The following is a 19,258-nucleotide window of genomic DNA, read 5'->3' on the forward strand; positions in this document are numbered from 1 at the left end:
ATCAACAAATAGTGCCAATTTGAATTCTTCTTTTCCTATGTGTATCCCTTTAATTTTTTAATCTGTCAAAATTCTCTGGCCAGTGTTTCAAGAACTATGCTAAATAGAAGTGGTGAAAGAGGGCATCCCTGTCTATTTCCAGTTTTTAGAGGGAATGCCTCCAATTTTTCTCCATTTAGAATGATGTTGGCCTGAGGATTAGCATAGATTGTCTTTATGATGTTGAGATATGTTCCTATTATTCCTAATTTTTCTAGTGTTTTGAAAATAAAGGGGTGTTGTATTTTGTCATTTTTTTGCATCTATTGAGATGATCATATGATTCTTATTTTTAAGTCTATTGATGTGATGAATTACATTTATTGATTTCTGTATGTTGAACCAACCTTGCATCCTTGTGATGAATCCCACTTGATCATGGTACACAATCTTTTTGATATGATTTGCATTTGATTTTCCAGAATTTTATTGAGAATTTTTGCATCTATGTTCATTAGAAATATTGGTCTGAAGTTTTCTTTCTTTATGTGTCTTTGCTTGGTTTTGGAATCCGGGTGATAGTGACCTCATAGAATGCATTTGGAAGTGCAGCCTCTTTTTATGTTTCTTGAAATAAATTGAAGAGTATTGGTATTAGTTCTTCTTTAAGGTCTTATAAAACTCAGCTGTGTATCCATCTGGTCCTGGGCTTTTCTTTGTTGGTAGATTTTGATGGTGTCTTCTATTTTGTTCCTTGAATTTGATCTGTTTAAATTGTGTATATTATCCTGATTCAATTTGGGCAGATTATATGATTTTAGAATTTGTTGATGTCTTTGATATTTTCTATTTTGTTGGGGTACACATTTTCAAAATAATTTCTAATTATCTTCTGCATTTCTGTAGTGTCTATTGTGATATTTCCTTTTTCATCATGGATGTTAATTTGAGTTTTCTCTCTCCTTCTCTTCATTTATCATGGCTAAGAGCCTGTCAAATTAATTTATTAAAAAAAAACAAACACTTTTTGTTCTGTCAATTTTTTCAACTGTTTCTTTTGTTTTAATTTCATTGATTTCAGCTCTGATTTTAATTATCTCCTGCCTTCTACTGTTTTTGTTGTTATTTGTTCTTTTTTTCCTACAGTTTTGAAGTGTAATGTTAAGTCATTTATTTGTTGAATTTTTTTTTTCTTTAAGGAACGAACTCCATGCAATGAACTTTCCTCTTAAAACTGCTTTCATAATGTCCCAGAGATTTTGATATGTTGTATCTGTGTTCTCATTCACCTCTAAAAATTTTTTAATCTCCTCCTTGATGTCTTCTGTAATCCATTTTCCATTCAGTAGCATATATTTAGTCTCCAGGTGTTGGAGTGGATTTTAGTTATTATTTTATCATTGATTTCTAATTTAATTTCATTATGATCTGATAGAATGCAAAGTAGTATCTCTAGTTTTTATATTTGCTAAGAGTTTCTTTGTGGCAAATATATGGTCTATTTTTAGACCAGGATCCATGTGCTGCTGAGAAGAAAGTGTATTCTCTTTTTGAAGGATGAAATATTCTATATATGTCAGTTAAGCCTAAGTTACTAATTGTATTATTGAGTTCTATAGTTTCTTTGTTCAGCTTTTGTTTGGAAGATGTATCTAGTAATGAAAGAGGTGTGTTAAAGTCACCCAAAATTATTGTGTTGTGGTCTATTTGACTCTTGAACTTGAAAAGAGTTTGTTTGATGAATGTAGATGCTCCATTGTTTGGGGCATATATATTTATAATTGTTAAGTCTTATAGGTGTATGTTTCCCTTGAGCAGTATGTACTTTCCTTCTTTATACCTTCTGATTAACTTTAGTTTGAAGTCTACTTTTTTTTATATGATGAAAACCCCTACTTGCTTCCGCAGTCCCTGTGAGTAGTATGATTTTTCCCCAATCCTGAACCTTCAGTCTGTGGATGTCTTTCTCTATGAGACAAGTATCCTGGAGGAAGTATATTATTGTGTTTTTTTTTAATTCAATTTTCTAGTCTATATCTTTTGATTGGTGAGTTTAGACCATTAACATTCAGGGTTATTATTGAGACATGATTTGTATTCCCAGCCATTTTTGTTTATTTTTGCTATTTAATGTGAATTGGTTTCTCCTCTGATTAGATTTTCCTTTAGTTCAATTCCTCTCTCTGCTGATTTTCATCATTGTTTTTTCATTTTTTCTTCATAGAGTATTTTGCTGAGGATGTTCTGTAGTGCAGACTTTCTCATAAATTCTTTTAACTTTTGTTTATCATGGAAGGTTTTTATTGCATCATGAAATCTAAAGCTTAATTTTGCTGGATATAAGATTCTTGGTTGGCATCCATTTTCTTTCAGAGTTTGGTATAGGTTGTTCCATGATCTCCTGGCTTTGAGGGTCTGGGTTGAAAAATCTGCTGAGATACAAATTGGTCTCCCCCATGTGTGATCTGATTCCTCCCTCTTGTGGCTTTTAAGATTCTATCCTTATTCTGTATACTAGGCATTTTCATTATAATGTGGCTTGGTGTAGATCTGTTGTGATTTTGTACATTTGGTGTCCTGTAAGCCTCTTGTATTTGGTTTTCTAATTCATTCTTCATGCTTTGGAAATTTTCCGATATTATCTCATTGAAGAGATTGTGCATTCCTTTGGTTTGAAACTCTGTGCCTTCCTCTATCCCAATAACTCTTAGATTTGGTCTTTTGATGCTGTCCCATAATTCTTGGGTGTTCTATTCATGGTTTCTTACTATCTTTACTGTTTGATCAACTTTATTTTCCAGATTATATACTTTGTCTTTATTATTTGATGTTCTTTCTTCTAAGTAATCTAGTCCGTTGGTTATGCTTTCTATTGAGTTTTTTATTTGATTTATTGTATCCTTCACTTAAAGGATTTTTTGATTTTTTTTTCAGAGTCTCTATCTCTCTTTTGAAGTAATCTTTTGCTACCTGTACTTTCTCTCTTAACTCTTTGTTGGAGTGATCAATTTTTGCCTGTATTTGCTCATCTACGTCATTCCTTAATTCACAGATTATTTTAATTATGAATCTTCTGAACTCCTTCTCTGACATTTCATCAACTTCACTGTCCATGGGTTCTGTTATTATAATGTCCTGGTTTGTTTGGGGCACTTTCCTCCCTTGTTTTTCATGTTGTCTATGTGTCTTCCTTTCTTGCAGTATGGATCTGATATATTACACTTTCCTCCCTATATTATTGTAGTACCCATGTAGTTGTCTATACCTTACCTTAATGTTATGTTTCCATACCCTGCTGATGTCTCTCAATGTATGCTATTGATTCCTGGACCTAGGTTCTGTGCAAGTCAGTGTGGATAGATCTGGGCCGAGCCTGAACTCCCACAGTAGTCTGCTGGTCAGAAGCGGTTGGTCCTGTGCCAGAGGCTAGACTCTGGCAGGTGTCTGCCCTGACAGTGAAGGGGTGGACCTGAGCCTACTGTGAGCCTGGGTCCTGCACAGGTTGTTTTGGGTGGATCTGGGCCACAGGGCTTGACCTCCTGCAGTAGTCTGCTGGTTGGAAGGGACAGTCCTGTTCCAGAGGCTCTGTCAGGGTTCTGCCCTGCTGGTGGAGGGGTGGACCTGGGCCTACTGTGAGCCTGAGTCTCATGCAGGGTGGTGTGGGCCTCATTGATTCTTTCTTGCATTCATTCATCCATCATTTATTCAAGCATTCATCAATTTACTCAAGAAATACTTATAGACAGATTCATCAACACAGCAGACTATACTGAAAAAGAAGTCGAAACATTTGTCCTTGTGATAATAAGTCAGGTGTGGAAATGGGGTAGGGTCACAGACACTGAAATATAATTACACAGATAATGGTTTGTGCAATGAGCAATCAGAGCTAGGAAATACATAGTAACATTCAAGTTCTTGCTGTTCTGAGAGTATAAGCTACACTACTTTCATATTTTTTAAGACCAGATTCTGTGGCCACACTTTCGAACACGACTGTTCTATACCCAAACCTTCTGGAAAACCAAACTTATTTCTCATGTTCTGACAATGGTTATTTTCTAGGCCCTGACAAAGGCATTGGGAATACAGAATGATTTTTTTCTCATCTGGGTCTAATTCCTCCCTTAGCACTCTTTCTTTGTTAGCTTTCTGTTACTGTAACAAATAACTGAGATAATAAACTTCTAAAACTAAAAAGTTTATTGTGGCTCAAACTTTTAGAGGATCCAGACCATGATCATTTGACCTGTTGCTTTGGACCTGTGGTGAGGCAGCACATCATGGCAGAAATCCATAACAAAGCAATACCACTTGCCTCTCATCCAAAGGAGGCAGGGAAAGATACATAGAGAAGGGGCTCTTTGGAAGGCACCCTTCAGCTCACCTAAAGACTTCCTATAGTCCCCTGCATCTTAAAGGTTCTAGTACCTCCCAATAGCACCAGGCTGAGAACCAAATCTTTAACCAAAGGCCTTCGGTGAACATTTAAAATCTAAACTACAGTACCCTGTGTGTAAATTCTCTATACATAGTCTTTTGAGATGCTCTCCCGACTATGCGAAATCCCTACAAGTTCTGAAATCAATCATCCCTGTAATTGTACTTCATGACCATGGACCGGGACTTGAGATAACCTGAGAATTACTTTGAGGATAAAGCCTGATTAGAAAGCCAATTTTTTTGCCCAGTTTTCCCTATCTACCTGCTGATGTTCATCGATCTGGGCTTCTCCCGAAACGCTGGGCCAGGTGGGCCAGCAGTCTACACGGTCAGGCCCATGACAATTGAGACTACTTGAAGTTTAACATTTATTAAAACCTGTGAGCTTTCCAACAAATCATCTCAATTTAGCACATATAAAAAGGACATAAAAATTTGTATGTTCTTACCAAAGATTGAGTTTTAAGTGCTTTCTCCTTAATAAAAATTGTAAGATTCACTTTAACTTGTGGAAAAAAAATTCCTGGGAAACAGTGGGTAAAAATCCTATCCTCAAATATGTGCTGCCTTTCTTGAAAGATTCCTCAAACTGCTTTTACATGCTATTTCCTTGTTCTTCTTTTATGACAGATTGGAGTTTTTGTTAAAAAGTTATTGACCAATAAACATGCAAAAATATACTAGTGATTTAAACAACCTGTATTTTTCTGTGGATAATAAGTGTGAAAAAATCTAATTAAGTTTCTAAAAATTTGTTATTTTATGTCTTCCTAGGAGAAACAATGAAGGTATAACATTTGGTATCAATAAATTATAGTCTTGAAAAATCTTTCTCTACATCCTTCACACTCCCTATACTTAGAAATCTCACTGTTATGTGAATATGCACAGCCTTGCTTTGAAACTGCCTTATTGAATTATAGAGCTGTATAGAACCATGGAACTCTCTCAACCTCAAATCCTTATTTTGCAAATGGGATTATTGTGGTCATGAGGTGTTTAATAACTGTGCAATACCATATACCTATCTATGGTCTTTCACCCTCACCACATCTTTAAAACTGTGATTTTGGAAGTTTTTTCAGATTCTCAAAAGAAGGATGCATCATTCCATGTATGCTCTTTCCACTGTACTTCTCCAAATCTTTGCACATAACACATCTTAGAGGAATTGTGGAATCAGTAAGCCTGAGTTCAAAATGCTTGACAGCCTTGTGATCTTTAGTGTTTGGGGTTTTGTAGTATTGGGGTTTGAAGGGTTCTCCACAATTTAGCCAAATCTATAGGCCTTTTATTTTGTTAATGTGGTTTTTGTTCTGTGTGTCTTTTGCAGGGTGTTAATGGGTATTTAACCCAGATATGCTTTAATTCTGAGCTACTTTCCCAGAATTTATTTGTTTATTTATTTATTTTTTAGACAGGGTTTTGCTAAATTTTCCAGGCTAGCCTCAAACTTGGTATCCTCCTGGCTCAGCCTCCTGAGCAGCCAGGATTACAGGCCTGTGCCACCATGCCTGGCTGAATTTTAGTTTATAAACTGTGTAAACATTAGTTTTACAAACTGTAAAATGAGGAGAATAATGCATAACTCAAATAGAGCAGAGATGGTTTATATGAAGATCCCAGATAATGCACAGCTAATACCAGGCAACCAAAATAGTACTATTGTGTTTCATTTTCATGGAATAACTTGAAAATTATACTGGGTCTTAAAAATTGAAATAGTATATATTGTGTATTTATAATAAAACAAATGTTTACACTTGAATATTTCTCATTTATGATCAGTCTGATGAACAGAAATAAATGCATCTCATACACTCTCATTTCAACAGAGAGTCTTCCTTATTATTAATAAGACATCAAATGCTATTTCTTTACCTGTCATTATCCTTTTCAAAATTTCTCATTAATTTAATGTTCAAAAATTTCAAGAGGTAAATTATTAACCACAGTGTTATTACAATGTAATGGAATGTGAAGATACTCTAATCAAAACCCTTTCATTAAGAGAAGAAATGTCACTGAGCAATGGAGCACCTGAAATAAATCACCCAGGTGTTAATGACAGAGATGGTATTAGAAGCCTGAGCCCAATCTCTTACTTAAATATCAAATAGCTTCTTACAGCTAGTCTATCCATGTGCCTCTACAACTGTCTTGCAAGTAATTCCAAATTCATTACCATTTTTTAGGCAATAACATATGAAAGGATAAAGATCACATTTTTTAATTGAAATTCTGACAAACCTTTTCAGTGTAATGAGCATTTATTCAGAAGTTAATATATTTGGCAGGGATTATTTCAGTTATTAATAAGAGGAAGAGAGAATACATGAAAGGATAGTAGAGATAATTTGTAATTTAATAGTCTGAAAAAAATATGTTTTTCACCTTTGCCAAAATTTTGCATTACAGCTTAATGTAATGCAAGCACATGAAAAGGAAAGAAGTCTTGAAGTAATAATTTTTAATTCAAATTATCTCATTTTGAGTATTTATCAAGTCTAGTTCTAAGCCAGTGTTAAAAATAGACATTTTCTTTTCTTCCTATATAACTTTTCCTCATTTTACTTAAACAAAACCTTAGGAAAATCCAACACATATAAAATACTATAACTCAGAGGACATAGTGGCAAACAAAGTCTTTTCTCTATGCCCTGGATATTCCTAAAGTAGTGGTAAATGACTCTGACTCTAAGCAAATGATTAAAAGAAGATGTAACATGGTAACTATGGTGTTCACAGTGAAAGAGGGGTCAATGTCTACTGAGGAAAGGGGTCTTTGTGAGTGAGCAGGGGTGGTCAGGGGAGAACTTCCTTAGAAATATTGAGCAGTCTGACTCTGAAGCAACTTTTTAGACTCTTTTGTATGATGAGACACAAGAAAATGCTAAAACAAAATTATGGAAAAATTTGAGCTAGAGACACTTAGTGAAATGCTTAGGTCCAGAAATCATAGGTAGAGAATAATAAGGATACATGGCTAAAACCTAAATCTTGGAAGGCTTGAAGATCCCCAAGGGCGGGAGAGGGGGCACAGTACCATGCTGTACCTCTAAAACAGTTAATCTTTGTGGCTAAATATAACTCACCTGTAATAAATCTTCCCCATATTCTTCCCACATCAAACATCTCTTTAATCAGAGATGAAGATTAGGAGTTATATCTTTTGTTGAATCTTTCACACTTAATGATCTGCAGTTTGACAGGTGAGCAAAGTATGGAAAAAGATAATTCTGCTGTTGAGATGACTAGAGAACTGTTGGTACGAATTAAAACATGCAAAATTGCTCATTTGAACCACTTCAGTGAATGATAAAGTGATACTCCCATCATGTGTGAATTACTGATAAAATCTGATTATTAATTCACAGGCTATATAAAGAGATAAAAAATTAAAGCCTAAGCGGAGAAAACTAGATATTAAACAGCTTTTTGAACAAAATTATGATGATACATAGACAATCTGAAGGCACAAGTATCCAACTTTCAAATAGTTGTTTCATGTACATGTTGGGTTTTACACAAATAATTAAGAATTTCTTCTTTCTTTCTATTGTTACCCATATTATTTTTCTAGGATAATAAAATAAAACAGACTTGTTGTGTTGAAAAAACAGAAATGTGTTGTCTCATACTTCTGGGCACTAGAAATTTAAAATCAATGGGTCAGCAGGAATGGCACCTTCCAGAGGCTGAGAAAAAAAATGCCCTGATCCTTGTGTTTTGGTCATTGACCAGAAACTGGGTAATTCACTTTCCCTCAGAAGATATTGTCCACTGTGTATGTCTGTGTCTGAACTTTCCCTCTTTGTAAGGAAATGGGTCAAACTGGATTAGGAGTCAAGATATTTAACTATGAGATTTTTTAAAAATAATCACATTAAAGAATAACCTATTTTCAAATAAGGCCATATTGTAAGATACTGGGGATCAGCACATCAAGGTATGGATGGGGAGGGCACAATTCTACCTGTTACCCACCACCCTCTGGCTCTGCAAAATGTGCGTCTTTCTACATACAAAACATTCCCAAAAGTTATAACTCATTTCTATACTAACTACAAGTACAGAAATATTACTTAAATATATCAGAGTTAGAAAAGTAGTCTGCTTCCAAAATGCAATGGTGGGTCAGTCATAAGACAGACGTCCTTATTTCAAAAGGAAGAAATCTAAAGGAAGAAAAGGGATTATGTATTCCCAGAAAGTTCAGAATATTGTGGGGAAAATTCCTTCAGAGTTTAAGGCCCCCAAACAATTCTCTTTGGCTCCACATTCTGTGCTCCAGACTTGTTAGCTTGTTAACTATGCCTCTTCAGTCCTGAGCAGTAGCCATACACTCTTGGTCTGTGCCTTCTGCCTGTGCTATTGCTGACAGCATCTTTAAGCCATAAAAATCATTTTCCCATCTTTATCTTCTATCTCTGTACCTCTCTGTTTAGGGAGACCTGCAGTGTTACTGCCGGCATTTTGTTACTTGGTGTTCAAGATAGACAATGGAGTGCTTCATCCTTGGTTTGGAGTGCCTAAGAGTAGGGTGCCATCCTGGCAGGAACAGAATTATAATGAGTCAGTAATTTAAGCAAGTTTATTGCAAAGCAAAAAGTACATCTTGGAGAACTAGTTGGGAAAATCAATGAGCAACCACCTGCCCTGAAATGGTTGCACTTTGGAGTTTTTAATGGGAATAGTGAGTGGGATCTCCCAGTGTCAGGAAACTGAGGCTTGACAGCTACACTTTTGGGGGGCAGGCATCTGCACGGTTGTTGCTCTCTGTGGTTGGGGGAGTCATATACCTTCTCATTGTAAGAACTAAGGGCATTTGTCTGTGCACCCAAGTTATGTTGCTGGTCTGGTACCAATAGCAAAAGGTCATATAATGGTCAAGCAACCTTTAGAGCAGCTCATGGGCAGCTCAGGGGCATATGTACTTCCCTGAAAACAGATGTGATTTCTGCTATGGATAGCATGTGCCCATTTGACCAAAGGTCCAGAATATCGCCCTTTTTGTTTTCCAGTATATCCCCCACCCACCTGGATGGAGCTCTTCACTAGTCTCACCCTCTTGAAGGAGGGATGGATTTAGGTCCATCTATGGTTCTCCTCCTTGCAAGATGGCACTGGTGCATGGTAGGCACCAAAGCCTTTGGGTCAATTGCTTGTCAGTATCCCTTTTCCAGTATTCCTCCTTTCTCCTTTCATTCCTAGTTAACTGCCTACACTAATTATGAATTCCCCGAATCTTTTTAGCCTCCTATTCAAGTGATGTGGGTCTGAGCCATCAGTCAAAAGTGCATCCTTCCTGGAAACCACCTCTCTATTCCTTGTCTTCCCAGAAATGGCTCTATAGGAAGTGTGAATCACATAGTTAATCTATTTAGTAACTGGTTATTCGGATGCACTGTTGGCCTCTTTCCAGGGCATGCTGTGTAAATAGGTTAAGAATTCTTCCAAATCATCAAGTGCTAGTTTCTTTTTGCTTAGCAGTCCCATCTTCAATTTGTTTTTTTCTCTCCTGTTTTACTAAAAGCAACAAGGAAAAAACTAGGCCACACCTGCAACACTTTGCCTGTTTGCCTGAATATCCAATTCATCACTTACAGATTTGACTCTCCACCAAACACTAGAACATAAGACAGCTAAGATCTCTACCATTTTATAACAAGAATTACTTTTCTTCCAGTAATCACTTTGCCAATATCATGTTCAACATTTCAGTCTGAGTTCTCCTCACAAGTATTTTTAATATGTGTTTCTATAGAGAGCCATCTCAAGAAGATCTAACTAAGCTCCTCAAAACTTTTCCATCCTTTATCTATTATGCAATTTGAAAGCTGCTTCCACATTTTTAGCTATTTGTCACAGCGGCATCCCACTTCCCAGCTCCAAAATCTGGCATGCACAAAATGGAAAGAATTGATCAGTTTAATTATTTTGTTCTACTTATCCCTTCAAGAATAAAATACAGTTACTTATGGCACAGACTAGACTAGATTTGGCCACAAATCATTTGACCATGAAAGTAGTTGGTGTTATAATAATTTTTATATGGATGATTTATATGGCTTTCTGCTCCACATGTTTTAAATGTCAAAACCAAATTCACTTAAGTAATGCACATGGACTCAGATCTATCACGTTAAATCTTAACAAATAGGCCTGCCATATTCTTCTTCATTTATTTTTTTAATATATTCTTTTTGATCCAAGTCTCCACATTTCAGTCTTGATCAATAGCTATGTTGTTTCCACACTGTAATCCCCTAAGATGTTTCACTGACTTGGAAAACTGTTTCTTCTTTGATTAGTGTGCCTATTTGTTTTCACCAGAATATCATAGGACCCAATGTCATTCTTCATCTTGATTATCCTTTTACTTCCAGTTATTCCTTTTGAAATATTCAGTGTCCCTTGGAGAAGCCAAAATAATACAGAGAACAACATGTTCAAAAGCAACTAGGTTATACTTGTAAGTAATGAAAAAAAATAATTTAACAACTTTTCATATGCATAAAATATACTGAGAAGTCACAATAAACAAATAATCTGGAAAAAGGGGAAGAAAAAGGAATGTTGGGTAAAGAGAGATCTAAAAAATTAAGTATGAAAAAATTAAATATGAAAACTGAGTATGAAAAGAGAAGTCCTGCTTGATGAAGGGGAAGTAAGTCTCCAGATTTAGAGGAAATTAAGTCATTGCAGAAACTCTAGAGATTTTTAAAATTTATCAAAACACAAGCCAAAATTACAATTTTATTTAAGGTGTGAAAAAATCCTGACATCAAGATTTTAAAAATTGCTCAAATGTTTTGAAATCTAGTTAATAATATGCACATTAAGTTATTTATGGTTATGTGTTCAACTAATTTTGAAATTCAACACAACTAAAAGACTTGGTAAATGAATATACAGTTAGAGAGATGATGACATTTTATAAAATAACAAAATACTACTAATAAATCCTGGGTAATGGATACATAGATATTAGATCAAAAATTCTTTCAGAATTTTAGTAGTTTAAATATTTTTTATTTAATAAAATGTTGAAAAAGAAAACTGGAAAATCCTTCATTAAAACTGATTTCAGATACGACTGACACAGTGATTGGCTAAGTTTCATGGAACAGCCTCATTCTTCTTGGAAAACAGAGGTTAGTATTGTTGTTGTTGTTTTTCCTGGACTTATGGATAGACTTCTGACAAAAAAGAAAAAAAATTAAAAGTATTAGCAAAAGAAAGAAAACAAGAACAAAGTCATTGGCACAAATATTTTGTTAAAAACAAGGAAGTACCAGACAGGGGAGCTGGTCTTTGACTCTTTCAATGAACATTGTCCAGGGTTCATATTGATTCTGAAACCAAAAGAAGATTTGAGTATATATGAAGAGAGAAATTAAAGGTAATTGAGTAAAAGTGGGAATCAAACATAAACATGTCTCAAGAAAATTTACTGAGACCACTTGTGAGAAAAAAAGAAAACTATTGTAACTAGCACTAGTACTCCTGAAGTTTATGTTAAAGTGTCAAATATAGCAAAACCTATATTAGAAACATAATATAGACATAAAAATTGTTAGCTTCTCATTGGAAATCACCAAATTATCCCTGTGGGATTTCTGAAATTTCCTTCTAATTTATTGTCATCCCCTAAAGTTTGAAGAAACTTTCTTGATTGACTACCAGAATTACAGAGTGAGAATCTATGCTTGTTCTTTTTCTAAAATAAACACTATATGAGCAAAATAATCAAAATTAACAGTTTTAAACTCTGGCATTTATTTAATGCCAATAGCCAAATTAAAAATCGTTGAAAAGAAACTACCGAATCTTGGTGAGACATCAGGTCTGTAATATTTTAACTTGAGGCTGTGGACATTCCTCTCACTCCCCCCATCAAGTGTAATAAAGACAAAAGTTGACAGCATTATGGATAATAGCAGGATATGACTGCTTTTGTTCCATTAAAAGTAGCGTATATAAATTACGGTCAATACTTCCTGTAAACCTACTTATCCCTAGAAAATCTTTGTTTTCAGATAATGGTGGCTATTTCATTTGACCCAGAGATTAGCTTAGTGAGGAGAGAATAATGTAACATATGTCTGGAAATGATCTAAACAATAGAAAACTGCTGACAAAATTGCAGATGCCTGTGGTTGTATTTTTACTTGAAGTAAATAAGAACATGATTGGGAATTTTAAAAAGAAATTCTAGAGAATCATGAGGAGAGCTTTAGGGACCTATGAATATCAACCATAACAATATTATATAATGGAAATTATATAAAACATATTAATAATGCAAACTCCAGTAAGAGAAAAGAAAGAAAACATGGGTGGAAAAGTGAGTAACGAACAATCATAGGGTTTTTACAAAAATAAAACTCCAATATATTTCTGGGGATTTAATGAGTTGTATGCATGCCCAGGAAAGATGGTAAAGGAAGCAGACATCTACCTTTGACTGTTCTGCACAAAACAATGTTACCTTGCAAGCTGCCTGAACTTTAAAAGTTTGCTTTGCACATAAACATTTGGCAATGGACAGAAGGGATATATAGCGAAGCACTGAAGGCAATCTTCTAACCAGTTATTGTTTGTCACTAAATCAAAATAATATATATGTAATGACATTAAAACTAGACTTAACAGTAAAAACATAAAATAAAAACAAAAGAACTATCACAAAAGGCAATGACTTTACACATCAGGGAATATATAATTTATAGAACCAGTCCAGGGGAGTTTTAAACAAGTGAACAATAACAATAAAAACAACTATCACCACAACAAAAACCACTGCCAATCCCATGAAAACCTTAAAAGATGAAATAATTGAAACTAGTGTTGCTTTTATGTAAAATATATAGTTTCAGTAAACATTTACTAGACATGAAATCATGATGTACACAGAAAGAAGAAAAATGGCAAATAGAATACATCCTTGAGGGTATCCACATTTTGGACTTAGCATAAAAAGAGTTTAAATACTTATTATAAACATGTTAAAGAAATTAAAAGGAAGAATAACATTATGTCTCATCAGAGAATATCAATAAAAATCTAGCAAATAAATATAAATAAATCAAACAGGTAAGGACACACATTTAACATAGTTAATAATCATAATATATTGAACAATAAATCAAATGTATTTAATGTATCTAATAAATTTATATACTTGTAATATAAATTTATTTATTAAAGACATATTTAATATATAGTCTGCAGTTGAAAAGTACAATTGAAATAAAACATTCACATGAGATGTGCAGTGGATATTCTAAGTGACATAAAAAATAATAATAAATTTAAATAGAGGTAGATATTGTTAAGTCTGAGGCCTAGAAGTAAAAGAATGGTGAATCATGAGGCCACCAACCATACCAATGCATTCATAATTGAAGTTCCAGTAAGTGAACAGAAAGAAAACGTGGGTGGAAAAGTGAGTAGTGGCCAAATATTTCAAAATTTTATAAAAACTAGTCCATAATTCAAGAAGCTCAATGAATTTTATAGAATAAACTCAAAGATAACCATACTTAGATACATCATAATGAAGTAAAGAAGGTCAAAAATGAAGACTTGAAAGAAAGGCTTATTTCTAACTTTTCAGCTCAGACTCCACATTCCAGGAGGTCTGGGAATGTTTCATTCATTTATGAAATAAAACATATGCTATCATGGATTGGCTGTGAGGTGTGCCCCCAAAATTCACCTGTGAGACAATGCAAGAAGATTTGGAGGAGAAAGAAATTATTAGGTCATAGCCTTAACCTAATCAGTGAATTAATCCTCCATACAGATTAACTGAGTTATAACTGAAGCGATAGGGTGTGGTCAGAGGAGGTGAGAATTAGGGCATGGCTTTGGGGCATATATTTGTATCTGGCAAGTGGAGTCTCTCTCTGCTGACTGTGAGCTGCTTTTCTGTGCCACACTATTCTGCCATGATGTCCTACCTCACCTCAAGCCCCAAAGAATGGAGCTGGCCTTCTATGGACAGAGACCTCTGAAACCATGAACCCTCAAATAAACTTTTCTCACTTTAAAATTGTTCTGGTCAGGTCCTGTAGTCACAGCAGCAAAAAACCTGACTAAAACACAAGCCAACCAAGATTGCTGTATCCATCAAAAAAGAATGGAAGGAGAAATAAAACTGTCGAAGACAAGGATAAGCTAAAAGAATTTGATGATGAATCAAGAAGTACAGAAACTATTTGAAGAAATACTACACACAGAATGCTTAAAAATGAACCCTAAAGTACCCAACAGATACATTTCACAGAAGAGCTATCAAGCTAATGAAAATTAGGGCCAAATTAAATATAATTGGAAACAAAAATAGCAGAAAATAATAAACTTCTCTCAATAATAATTCTGAGTTTATATGTTTTCCAGTTGCCAAGTAATAGATATAGACTGGCAGATAAAATTTAAAAACAAGTAAATAAAAACCTTAAAAAAAGATACAACTATATGTTTGTAAAACACTCATGTTACAGGCAAAGACATTTAGAAACTAAAAGTAAAAGGACGAAAATAATCCAAGTAGATTGAGTCTGAAAACAATTAGGATAGTTATTTTCACATCTGAAAAAGCAGATTTCAAGTAAAAATTAATCAGAAGAGACAAGGGAGGTCACTACATGCTGGTAAAGAAAACACTATAAAAGAAAATATAGTGTTATTAAATATTTATACCTCATATGGTGGTGTGCCAAATTACATGAAACCAAACTTCCTTAACATTGAGTCCCAGGTAGAATATACAACAGCTAAATTCATTTTCTTCTTATGAATTCATAGAACCTTTTCCAAAATAGATCATGTTCTAGGTGGGAAAACCTAACAAATACAAAATATTTAGTATTATCCCTTCCATCCTAATAATGGAATTAAATTAGAAGTTAACATCAAGATATATTATAGAAACCACATAAATACAGAGGTTGAATATCAAGAAAAAGATCATAGAAGAAATTAGAAGATAAATATAAACATTTCTAGAATCAAATCAGAACAGTTATACAATGTACCAAAATCTGGGCATATTATGAAGGTAATTCTAAGAGGAAGTTTATAGCATTAAGTGCCACATTAAAAAATAAATAAATATTCCAAATAAATAATTCAATATTATAACTCAAGACCCTGGAAAATTAGAAACAAACTAATGTTGAACCAGTAAAATACAGTAAATAATTAAGATCAGAGCCAACATTAATAAAATTGCAAGTTAAAAAAAAAGTACAAAGATCAATGCAATAAAAAATTGGTTATTTGAAAGATAAACAAGGTTGATAAATGTCTAGCAAAATTAATCAAAAGAAAGAGATAGAAAATTCATATAAATAAAATTAGAGGTGAAAAAGAAGATATCACCCCAGACATTTCTGAAATCCAGATAATCATTAGAGACTATTTTGAAAATTTATATTCCCTAAAATTAGAAAATCTAGAAGACAGTGATGAATTTCCTAGAAACATATAACCTATCCAAATTTAACTAAAAGACATAGAAAACCTAAACAGACCAATATTAAACCTTGACATTGAAATAGCAGTTAAAAGCTTTCCAACAGAAAAAAAAAATCAGGGCTAGTTGGAATCTCAGTGAAGTTCTACCAGACCTTTAAAGAAAAACTAATGCCAAACTTTCTCAAATTATTTGATGAAACAGAATGGGAAAGAACAGTTCCAAATGCATTCTATGAAGCAAGCATTATCCTGCTACAAAATTCAGATAAGGATATCAAGGAAAGAATTATAGACCAATATTCCCAATGAACATAGGCAAAAATAATGATAAATTATTGACAAACCATATTCCAAAACACAGTAAGAAGTTTGAACTTGTTAATCAAATTGGTTTCATCTCAAGGATGCAATGGTGGTTCAACATATGGAAATCAATAAATATAATTCATCACATAAACAGAATTAAAGACAAAAAAAAATCACACAATCATATCAATAGATGTAGAAAAAGTCTCTGACAAAATTTAGCACTCATTCATGTTAAAAACACAAGGAAACTAGGGGTGGAAGGAATTTACCTCTACATCATAAAGGCTGCAAATGTCAATCCCAAAGGCAATATCATACTGAATGGTGAAAAACTGAGGCAAATGCATTTCTTATAAAATCAGGCATAAGACAAGAGTCACCACTCCTACTCAATATAATTCTTGGGACTCTAACCAGAGCAATCAGGTAAGTGAAAGAAATTAAAGGAATATAAATGTGTGTGTGTATGTGTGTGTGTGTGTGTGTGTGTGCGGGGGCGGGGGGTGAGTCAGATTATCACTGTTTGCAGATGAAATGATCCTGTACTTAGAAGACCACAAAATTCCACCCACAGGACATGTATGAATGAAAAACAAATTCAGGAAAATAGCAGGATACAAGATCAACATACAAAAATTAATAGCTTTCCTGCACTCCAATAATGAATCTACTGAGAAAGTAATCATAATTATAATCCAATTTAATATAGCTTCAACAAATAAAACAAAGTAAATTTTAAAAATATTTCTAGAAATAAATATACCCAAGAGGTGAAATACCTTGTTTTAGTCAACTTTTTTGCTTCTGTGACTAAAAGACCAATTTTAGAGAAGGAAAAGTTTATTTAGGGACTCATGGTTTCAGGGGATTCAATACATAGAGAGCAGGCTCCATTCCTTGAGGACTGGGGTGAGGCAGAAGATCATGGCAGAAGAGTGTGGTGGAGGGAAGCTGCTCATATGAATATCAGGCAGCAGAGAGAGACTCCACACACCAGATACAAAATGTATACCCCAAAGGCACACCCCCTAATGATCTGTGTCCTCCAGCCATACCCTACCTGCCTTCAGTTATAGCCCAGTTAATCCCATAAGGAGATTAACTCACTCATTGAGGTATGGCTCTCATAACCCAATCATTTCTCCTCTAAACTTTCTTACATTGTCTCACACAGGAGCTTTTGGGGGACACCTCACATCTAAACCGTAACAGACCTTTACAATGAAAACTACCAAAAACTGAAGAAAGAAACTAAAGGAGAGCTTTTATGTTCATGGAAACACAGAATAAATACCCTCAAAATGGCCATATTACCAAAAGCAATATACAAATTCAATAAAATACCCATAAAAATACGAATGACCTTCTTCACAGAACTATAAAAATAAAATAGTCCTGATCACTCTTGGAAGACAGGGGAGTAAAGGAGTTTGCTTTCCCAGCTGTTCTGTGGTGTGAGACCAAGCAAGGGGATAACCAACTTATCCATGAGGTAGTGAAAGAGAGACTTCACTAGGAATTAATAATGGACATTCAGAATAGCTTGGGAACTCAGAAGGTTGTGTTATAGTTAAAGCTTTGTCCCAGGGTTTCATAAACTGACTTCCAGACCACTCACATATAATCGAATCAAGCCTTTATTAAAGCACACCGGTGGCGGCTGACCAGAACACAAAGCTGTTCCCCTGATCAGCCCCGAACAATTGCAAGGACACTCCTTATAAGCCTGAAAACCACAAAAGGGATGTTCAGGGGGTCTAGCCAATGCAAGCAAGCCAGGTTACAGAAGCGGGACAGTGCAGTCAAGCAGAGGTAAGCCTAACCAATCACAGTTATCCCAGTCACCCCAGTTACAGAAACAGAGCCCCGTTACCCTAGTTACAGAAACAATGCCCCATTAGGTAGTTCCGTGTTCTTAAAGGTTTCTATAGCAAAAGCAAAAGAACATCTTGCTCCAGTCATAACTCTTGTACTTGGCATGGTTGTTTTATAGGATGAAGTCATAAAACAAAATGGAGTCACATTTGCTCCTACTACCACAGTTCCATACAATAAAAGGAAGAAGAAACCCCTATCACCACCACTGGGGTGTGCAGAGCTGACCCTCCATGGGTAAAGTGGGGAGATTAACTAAGGAAAACCACATTTGTGGTGGCACTGCAGTTTGTTTTGGTATGGAGAAGTCAGAGATCAAGATCACTGTTGTACTGATCCAGAGGCTGTACTGCACTATATCCTGCAGTGGGAAAGATCCCTCACATCTTCCAGTTGCTACAGAGAACAGAGACAGAAACCATCTTGCCTCTGTGCTACAGTGGCCAGCAGCTGTGGGAGCAATTTCAGGAGCCCAGACCTTTGAAATCCAAACTGGTGCCCCAAAACAGATTTTGCAAATTCATGCCACATGACCCAGAGTGTGTCTAGAAGACCAGGAGAAAATCAGGTGCAAAGAGTGTTTTACCCAGGGGAATATGGGTTACAAAGACCAAAGAGAGCCTGGTTGTTTTCTTCCTGTTGTGAGGCAGGTTGCTCAGAAAACACACCAAGTACCAATTTTGTCCAAATTGAACAGTCTTTATATAGCCAGCCAGAGTAATAAATATCCTAAAATGCTCAGGACCCATAACTGTGGGTCCTGAGCATTTTAGGATATTTAAAGGCAAAACCACATCTGGGTTGACATAGCTACAAGCAAGCAGGTACAGAAGCTGAATTGGACAGTTAGCGAGACAATGCAATACATTGGTATTTCCCACAGGACTTTCTAGGTTGGCATAGCAGCAAGCAAGCAGAAGGGAAGTGGGTCAAGTTCAGTAAAAGTTAGCAAATGGTTACAGACATCTAGACAATCAATCTCTGACAAGATACATTGCCCAAGAAAAATGGAAGCCAAAGAGAACAATTTTACATTGTATAAAAATTGCTATTTTGTGTTGCCAAGTATGTTATGCTAGGTAACTATTAATGGGTACAGAGGTGGGGCTTTCCCATGGGAGAAGCATTTCTTACATACTATAGAGTCTCAGGGTAAAATGGAATC

The sequence above is a fragment of the Marmota marmota genome, unplaced genomic scaffold, assembly GCF_001458135.2.
Source record: "Marmota marmota marmota unplaced genomic scaffold, marMar, whole genome shotgun sequence".
NCBI lineage: Eukaryota > Metazoa > Chordata > Mammalia > Rodentia > Sciuridae > Marmota > Marmota marmota.